We start from the raw sequence: 8,793 nt of genomic DNA, 5'->3' as shown, positions 1-8,793 counted from the left end.
GTTATGGATCAATCATTCAAACAATTGTCAATCACTTCGGCATGCGGCTTGATCACTTACATTACATCAGCATACACCAATCTCAAGAATTCTCACAAACCACCTTGACTCTTATGGGATACCATTGGAATCCAGTTAGGAAAACCTACTATCTCATTCAAAAGGGAACCGGGAAGGTTATTTACAATTATGATGATCCCACGGAGTTTGGAAACAATGCAGGAAATGAAGAAGAAGGACTTGATCAAGACAATGCAAATGATGATGATCACCACATGGAAGATGTTGCACAAGATACGGATGCAAATTGGAGATATGTTCCTCCACAACAAGAGGATATCCCTTGGGGATACACGGCTCCGCCTCCGCCGGATCAAACCAACATCATTTCCATGTTAGAGAATATGCAACTCCTACAACAACAACACTTCGACACACAACAGCTCCAATTCCAACAAATGCAACAGCTCCAACAAGATCGCTATGATGAACAACAACGACAATATCAATCGTTGTACAACTTAGTTCAAGACCACAAAAGCGATTTTGAGACTTTTGCCTCCAACTCGACTCTAAGACAGAATCAGTTTGAGGAAACGGCATTGCATCGTCATGCCAACATAAGCCAAAGCTTCAACACTCTCAATCTATCTGTGCTTGATTTGTTGGAACAAGTTGAAGAGGATCGTCCTCATACATTTCAAAGAGGAAGAGGAAGACGGGGAAGGCATTAGGATGCATATCTTTTCATTCCATCATATCATCACATCTCATTCCATCATTGTCATGAATATTTGCTAAAGATTTCTAAGTACTTAGTTTAGTTTTCTTTTAAATTTGTCTAAATATTATGTGTGCTTGGTTGTAACATTAAAAGTTTTTTTTTGGATATTATGTCACCTCTACTTGCTTCTGTTAATGATTATGTGTGCTACGTTCCTACCTTATCTATTTTATACTGTCTCTTGCCTCTATTACTCGTGCATTTCTTTTTTTTGATGTTGTCAAAGGGGGAGATAGATGCTGAGAGTACGGGGGAGCTCAGTTATGGAAGCTGAGAGTATGGGGGAGCTCAGTTATGGATGCTGAGAGTATGGGGGAGCAATCACTGCTTGTTCTGCTAGAGATGTCACTGATTGTTTGCCATCATGAGATGTCATTGAGTGTTTGCCATCATCAAAAAGGGGGAGAATGTAAATACAAGGTCACATTCACAGAGAAGTTTTTGATCCATGGAAAACTCCACAAGCAAACAAACAACAAGGATTAAGCAAAAGAACTCAAGGAAATGCTAGGTTGGCTATTCAAGACAAATCAGGTCGACCTGCAATATATCTAGGTCGACTCAAAACTAAGAAAACAAGAAAGATTCAGAAATACCACAAGTAGGTCGACCTAACCACACTCCCAGGTCGACCTAAACTGAAGAGTTTTTCTCATATCACTGTTAGGTCGACCCACTCACATCCACAGGTCGACCTAATCTGAAGAAATCTTCAAAAAGCTGAATTAACTGATTCTAGGTCGACCTAACCTACAAATGGGTCGACCCAACTGGCAACAAATTCATTTTGACTCATTTTTACCTCTGTTAGGTCGACCTAAGCACCAAGGTAGGTCGACCTATCTGCTAAAAACTTCCCAAATCATGTGTTCACTCTGTTCCAACATACCAGCTCATATATATTGTCCAAGGTTCAATTATTGAAAACAAAAAGAACACCAACGACTGAAAGATACACAAAGTCTTCTCATCTTCGTTCTTCGTCATCTCCAACACAATTACACATAATCATTTTTGCGTTGAGGGTTAGTGATCGAGTTCGATAACGTCCATGGAACGGAATTGAAGATTCCTAGTGGGTGAAGATTTGTGGGGTTTTTGGTGAATAAAATCCGAGGGTTTTGTCCTCCAAGATAGGTGTTTCTTGGGGGTTTTTATCAAGAGGTTTCATCGAGGATCCATCTAAGTGTGAAGATTGAAGAACAAGGGTTCAAGGCAATTCAAGACACTGCAGAAAAGGGATCAAGTGAAGCTCTTGGATCACCTTGATCTGGCTCAAGATTAAGGGGGAAGAAGATTCAAAGGATCGACAAATTCGGTTTATTGTTTATCGCTTGGTTTTCTTCTTTGTATAAACTGCTTTCAACATTAATGGAAGATTTCCCAATTTCAATTTGGAATTGGGGGCAGACGTAGTCGTAGCGAGGACGATCGACGAACTGCCTGAACAAATATCGTGTTCTTGTCGCTTTTATCTTTTCATTTACGTTCTGTTCATATTTGGCCATAATTGCAAAATTTATTAACGATTCAAGTGTTAAAATTGTGAATTAAGGTTCTGCATAAACATCACAATTCACCACATCTTGAATCATCATCAATTTGAACATTATCACCAAGTGTTTGTCTTTTTGCTTATTCCATTATTACTACATTGCAAACCAAAGTTTGTCAATTTAGAAGTTAATTGATTTTCAGCTGTGAAACGTATTGATTCGATAACATATCACTTCATCGTTAATCTCAATTATCTTGTGGTTTTGTCACATATACGACCCTTGCAATAACGGTCCGGAATAGACGCAAGTCGATTCAGAACCGCTTTCGCTTTAGTTCGAAATAATTCCGAAAAACTCTGTGAGATCTATTCACCCCCCCTCTAGATCCTCAGGCCAGCGTCTAACACTGTTGGTAGTGCGTTGTTAACCACAAAGGCCCTAAGAGCTTGAATAAAGGATTTCTTGAAGTATTCTTTTGCCTATTTGTTGTGAGATATATAAATATGAAAAGAGTGTTTTATTCTTCTATTATTGTTTCTTAAGAGCATTTTGTTCTACCATTTAATCAAACTCAAACGATCTTGTTCGTTGATATTGATTTTTCATGTTGGATCGATATTTCTTCTAAGCTCTAAGTTTACATTTCCCTCTATTCTCACGCTCTTTCATTAGGGCATAAATACCGCTCAAGTTCACTTATATTGTTGCATCTGCGTCAGTTCTATTTACAACATATTTCAAACATGGCAACGATGTGAATTTCAACAAAGAAGGCTGGTAAGGATATTTCTGGTGATTGGATGGAGCCCAACATATTAGGGATTGCTTGCGTCTTTGTTTTTTAAGATGCATATGATCAAACTTTTACAAACGTAGGTCCTGTAATTGATTGAGGGCATTTCCCCCAGATGAGGATAAGAGGACTTGTAGCTAATATGGGGAATATTTTATCCTTTTCTATGAATGTTTGTTATACATCATAAGCTCCCCTTCAACAAATTCAAAGTCGGTGTGTTGCATCATTTATTGATCACCCCCTCATTGTGAAGAAGATGATCATGTTTAGTTTTGATGAAGAAAAAATCTTATCAAAGAAGAAATATCAAAGAATAAAAAGTTTAGAATTAAGAATCAAGAATCAAGAATGCATAAGCTTATGGATATTTTTGAAGAAAAGGAAATTGATCTTGATGCTAAGGTACTCAATTACAATTTGTGATGTATAAGCTTTAGATTCTCAGAAAAAACTCTCAGTCATTCATCTCTAAAATTTATAAAATATTCATGCATCAAGATATTTCATGCCAAGTCTTTTAAAAAGCAAAAATATGATTTTTGTTTGTAAAATATGACTTCCTAAATCGCCATAATCACACTTCCAGAATCGTCGTAATTTTCTTGCTTTTGTGTAATCGATTTTAATATATATGTAATTGATTACATGTTCGTTCTGCCATAATTTTTTACTGTTCTAAGAGGTAGTTATCGATTACACTCTAATTTTTTAAAAAAATTCTAAACTATTGTGTATCAAATGAAATGTTCTCCATTTATTTGCATCCAATCCAACAGGTTTCTTAGAATGTATTTAGGGCAAAATACATCAGTTTTTCTAATTACCTCTTTCACATATAATTTCATACAATTCAAATTTTTTTCAGTTGTTCATACAATTTTAATAATGAAACTTTGTGCATAACTTTCATATCATTCAAAGAGTTTCATCCAAACTTTCTGAGCACTTAAAGTTATTATATTCGAATCGTACATTAAAACAGATAATCAATTTTCTATATTGGAATGAATTCAAGAACATTTCATACATTCAAAACCTGTTTTGATCACCAAGTGTATGGTGACAATTGTTTCTAATCGATTACACACAAGCAGTGGCAGTGTTAAGATGTTATAAATAATCTCATTTTCATATTTCAAAATTCACCTCTTTCATCGCAATTTAAACATCAATTTCTCATAAATTTCCATACAAGTGTTTGATACTTGAATTTTCATTGAGATTTTTTCTGCACATTGTTTCATATCAATTCAGATTAAAGCACTATTATATCATTATAAATTCAACACATTGATCATGCCCCTTTCATTGAGATTTGAGCACTATTATATCATTATAAATTGTTGGATTGAAAGAGAAGATCAATCCTAGTGATTGATATATATTCATATACTTTCTTTATTGAAAGTTATTTCCAAATTTGGTTGTTGTACCTTGCTGTCCAGGATTGTTAGAAGTAAGAGAATTGATTTTGAAAGGATTGTTCTCATATCAATTTGGTTGATATCAAGAGGATTGTTCTTGTTGATTGTGTTAGTCTTGTATAATTTTTAACAATAGTAAAATCGTTTTCATGTTGAAAGGGAACTGTAGTACTCTCGGATATTGAGGGGAATCAGGATACATCTTTGCGTTCTTTATTTTTCTGCATTGTTTACTTTCATAACATCACTATAAACCAGAAAAATAATTACCGTCATCACTAAAACCAGAAAAATTTTAAAGTACCTAATTCACTCCCCTTCTTAGGTGTAATATGTACTTACAAATTTAAATTCCTTTTAAAACCTGTTTTCTAAAAAACCATGACCATGGATGAACTCATATATATTACCTTTAGTGAACTAACCCCTTGTAGGTAAAATTAGATATTGTTAATTTTGCAAGTATCCCTTAAAGAACACCATTGAAAGATGAAAATCAAGGGAAATTAAAATATCGAAGACAAGAGGAAGTCCAATTTCTAAATGGAGAGATTCAAGTTAAAGAATTCAACTTAAGAGAATCAATGTCTATCTTAATAATGAATGACCATTAAATACCATCCCATTTAGAATATTAATGGAGATATTTCTAAGGGAATTGCATCTTAACACTCCCTTAGGAATGTAAGTAACCATGTGGCTCTTGTTTCACAAATTGAGCTAGAGGAAATTGATTAAGCTATCATAAAATAAAATTGGTCTCTTGCTATGCAACAAAGGTTAAATCAATTTAAGATTAATGGTTGGAATCTCGTTCCCAAAGCTAATTGAGTGATTGGAACCTTAGTGGATCTTTTGTAACAAGATTGATATGTTTGGAAATGCTTTGAGAAATCAAACAAGACTTGTTGTGAAAGGTTACAATAATTAGCAAAGTATAAATTTCGATGGAAATCTTATGCTCATGTAGCTCGACTAGAAGCCATAAGGATGTTTCTAGCTTTCTCATGCATTAATTTTTTGCATAATCTTTCAAATCCTTGGGCAAAGATGTTTCTGTCAATTTGAAACGTTTCTGTCAATTTGAAACTACTATCAAATCCTTGGGAAAAGATGTTTCTAATATGATGCACATTAAAATCGATAGAGAGAAAAGCTTCATGTACTACTTACGTGTACAAGAAGAAGGGATTACCTAATGGTGTATGTCTATCCTGATGTTGATAGTATCTTTCAACAAATATGATCAATGTGTTGACGTTAATGGTATCATTCTGGTTGCGATCACATAACTTATTAAAAGGTTAAGATGATAAATTTGTTATGGAATTATCATTCCAATAGTTGAACCAACTCTTGTATCAAATGATTCGTAGATAAGGAAAATCAACGGTGGTATGTCTTTCCCTCAAAAGGGGAAGTTTCTCAAATTACCTTGAGGTTTTAAGTTTTGTGAAGCAAAAGGGTGCCAAATGCAATATGCCTAAAACAGATCAATACAAGTCTAAGACTCAAGGAGACTAAAAATAAGTTGTCTAAAAGAATCCAAAGGGGAAATAATCATCTCTTGGAGAAATCAAAGCAAGAAAAAGTATACTTTTGAATTAGTTTGAGAAAAGTGGAAGAAGTTCTCCAAATATTACCTACCTGTTGATTTCAAAGTTGGATGTTACCTTCTGTGGTAAGAAATAAGATCTTAGATTCTATTTTTAATGTCTTTCTCAGACTACTCATGTCCATCTTTATAAGCAACTTGTTCCTTTTAATTGGGATCCATGTGCTTTAATATGTTATACCTTTTTTATTATGCCAAAGGTGGAAAAGTATACTCTAAGGGGGAGGGGGATAAATTATAATCTATGCTTAATTATAGGGGAACTTCATTACTCTAGTTATATATATTTCTAGTTCTCTTTTACCTCCTCCGTGAGAGATGTATTGTCATCATCAAAAAGGGGGAATATGGATATATGTGCTTGCAGGTATAAAGTTGATAATCCCATAAAAGATTCTCTCTGAAGTTTTGATGACGATAATGTCAATAGCTGTGATGAGTTCAGTGACAATAACTTTCTACTCTCTGGTGATGGTGACCTATCTAGAAAGACATCTCAAGCCTCATCAAGAAAAGAGACCCAAGATTGAAGTGTTTATATGATTGTTGCATCCGGCAAAGAGATATGAAAGATAGGAAGTGTGAAAGCTCCCCAGGCTGTGTCCGTCAAAGTGGCCAAAGATTTGTAAAACGAAGGAAGTAGCTCCTAAGTTCTAGTGAAACTCACACACATACTTAAAAAGTCATTTTCTAACCCGTTTACATCTTAAAAATGTTTTCAAGACTGAACCAAGTGATTAATAAATTGTCCACTATCTATTAAAATGTTTTTAACTACGATTAAAAAAACTTTTTTTGAACCAACCAATAGATTAGAGCATTGAGCCAAATGATTGGAAAAACATTTTTGAACCAAGAAATAGATTAAAGCATTGAGCCAAACGATTGGGAAAACATTTTTGAACCTGCCAATTGATTGGAACGTTAAGCCAATCAATTGGAGATGTTCTAAACGATTAACCAGACGATTAAGACAACATCTTAATAATTTGCAACAGCTCTCTACCAAATATTTCCATATTGGGCAAGCAATCGATTAAAAACAACTCATATAATCGATTAATGTCAATCGATTGGCTCATCAAATTTGCCCATGGATCATTTCTTTTTCTAGTTTTTCCTTCTCCTATATAAAGAAGGGTCACCCTCCCTTTATCTTACACCACTTTCAAAAGATTTGCTTTTTTCATTGGAATTTATCTCTATACTTTCTCTCTTTATTTCTCTAGAAATATTTCATAGTCATTTAAGTTGCCTTAGTACTTTTGAGTGAAACTTTACTTGTGAGGAAGAGCTTGTAAGTGGTCGTGTTGTTTATTTAATTCAGGAGAGAGTGATACTCTTGGGAGATTTGGGTTCGTGAGATAAACTAGTCATAAAATCTCTGTCCTGGTTTTTTAAGCTTTTTCAAAAAAATTCTCTATTTGGTTTTTGAGATAAGCCTAAAAATCACTAAATAGTTTGTTAGCTTAACATGGGGTAAAAGCTATCTTTGGTTGGGGATAAGCCTGCAAAATCTCAAGATTAGATTGTATTAAGTTTTATGGATATAACTTGTAAAAGATCAAAGTTTAGTTTCAAAATCTCAAGAATATCTCTTGGGGACAAGAGTAGGTTAATGTTTGATTGATCATGGGTAAATCTTTAATACAATCTCTCTCTCTTTAATTTCCGCTACTTAATTACTGTTTTTATCTTCCGCTGCTATAAACTACTAGCACAATCTTAAGTGTTTTTGAGAAAATCAAAAAAGTAATAACGAATTTTAAATACCACAATTCACCCCCTCTTCTGTTTGAAGTCACTTGCCCAACATTGAACTCCATCCTAAATTATTATATGCAAATGTTTTGGCTACCTCAACCAACTTGTGATTTTATTGATAGGATGGCTAGGATTTTTTGTGAAAAGTTAATTCAATCTCCGGTGTACATCTTGTTGGCTGGAATGAAATCACTAAGTCCAAAAAGATGGGTTGTCTTAGGATTTGGAAAGCAATAGAGGTCAATACTTCTATGTTGGGTAAGTTGGTTTGGGGCCTCCATTAGGATTGTGATTCTCTATGGGTCCAGGCTTTAAAGCATAAATACATCAGTGAGAAAACATTCCTTAACATGAAAAAGAAATTGAGATCAGTTACTTGGAATGCATTTATGAAAGCACTCTCTTCTCCTAAAGATGAGTTTGAATTTAGATCGGGTGATGATAACTCCTCTTTCTGGTTTTCTAATTGGTATGGGTAGGGAAATTAGTATAGCAGGTTCTCTATATGGATATCCATGATCTGGAAATGTGAGTGAATGATGTTTACTTAAATGAGAATTGGAACTTCAAATCATTATATACTAATACTCTTTTGGTTGTCTCTGACTTTCTGAAAGTGCTCCCCATTTGTTAGAATTCTTTGGTGCCTGATCGGTTAACCTCAAAATGTATTTTATATGGTATATATACTGTTCGAGATGGTTATAATTTGCTTAACAAGCTTGAATTTGTTTAGAATACAATAGACAGTAACTATTGGAAGTTAGTGTGGCATATTCCCGCTCCTAAGAAGGTGGAATTCTTCATTTGGACGACTTTACATAAGTCCCTTCCTACGAGATTGATGTTGTGTCATCGTGGTATTCTCTAGACGAATCTTTGTCTTACATGCAATCAGGAAGCTGATACGA

This window comes from Vicia villosa, linkage group LG6, assembly GCF_029867415.1.
Source record: "Vicia villosa cultivar HV-30 ecotype Madison, WI linkage group LG6, Vvil1.0, whole genome shotgun sequence".
NCBI classification, from domain to species: domain Eukaryota; kingdom Viridiplantae; phylum Streptophyta; class Magnoliopsida; order Fabales; family Fabaceae; genus Vicia; species Vicia villosa.
This window is presented reverse-complemented; position numbering follows the sequence as displayed.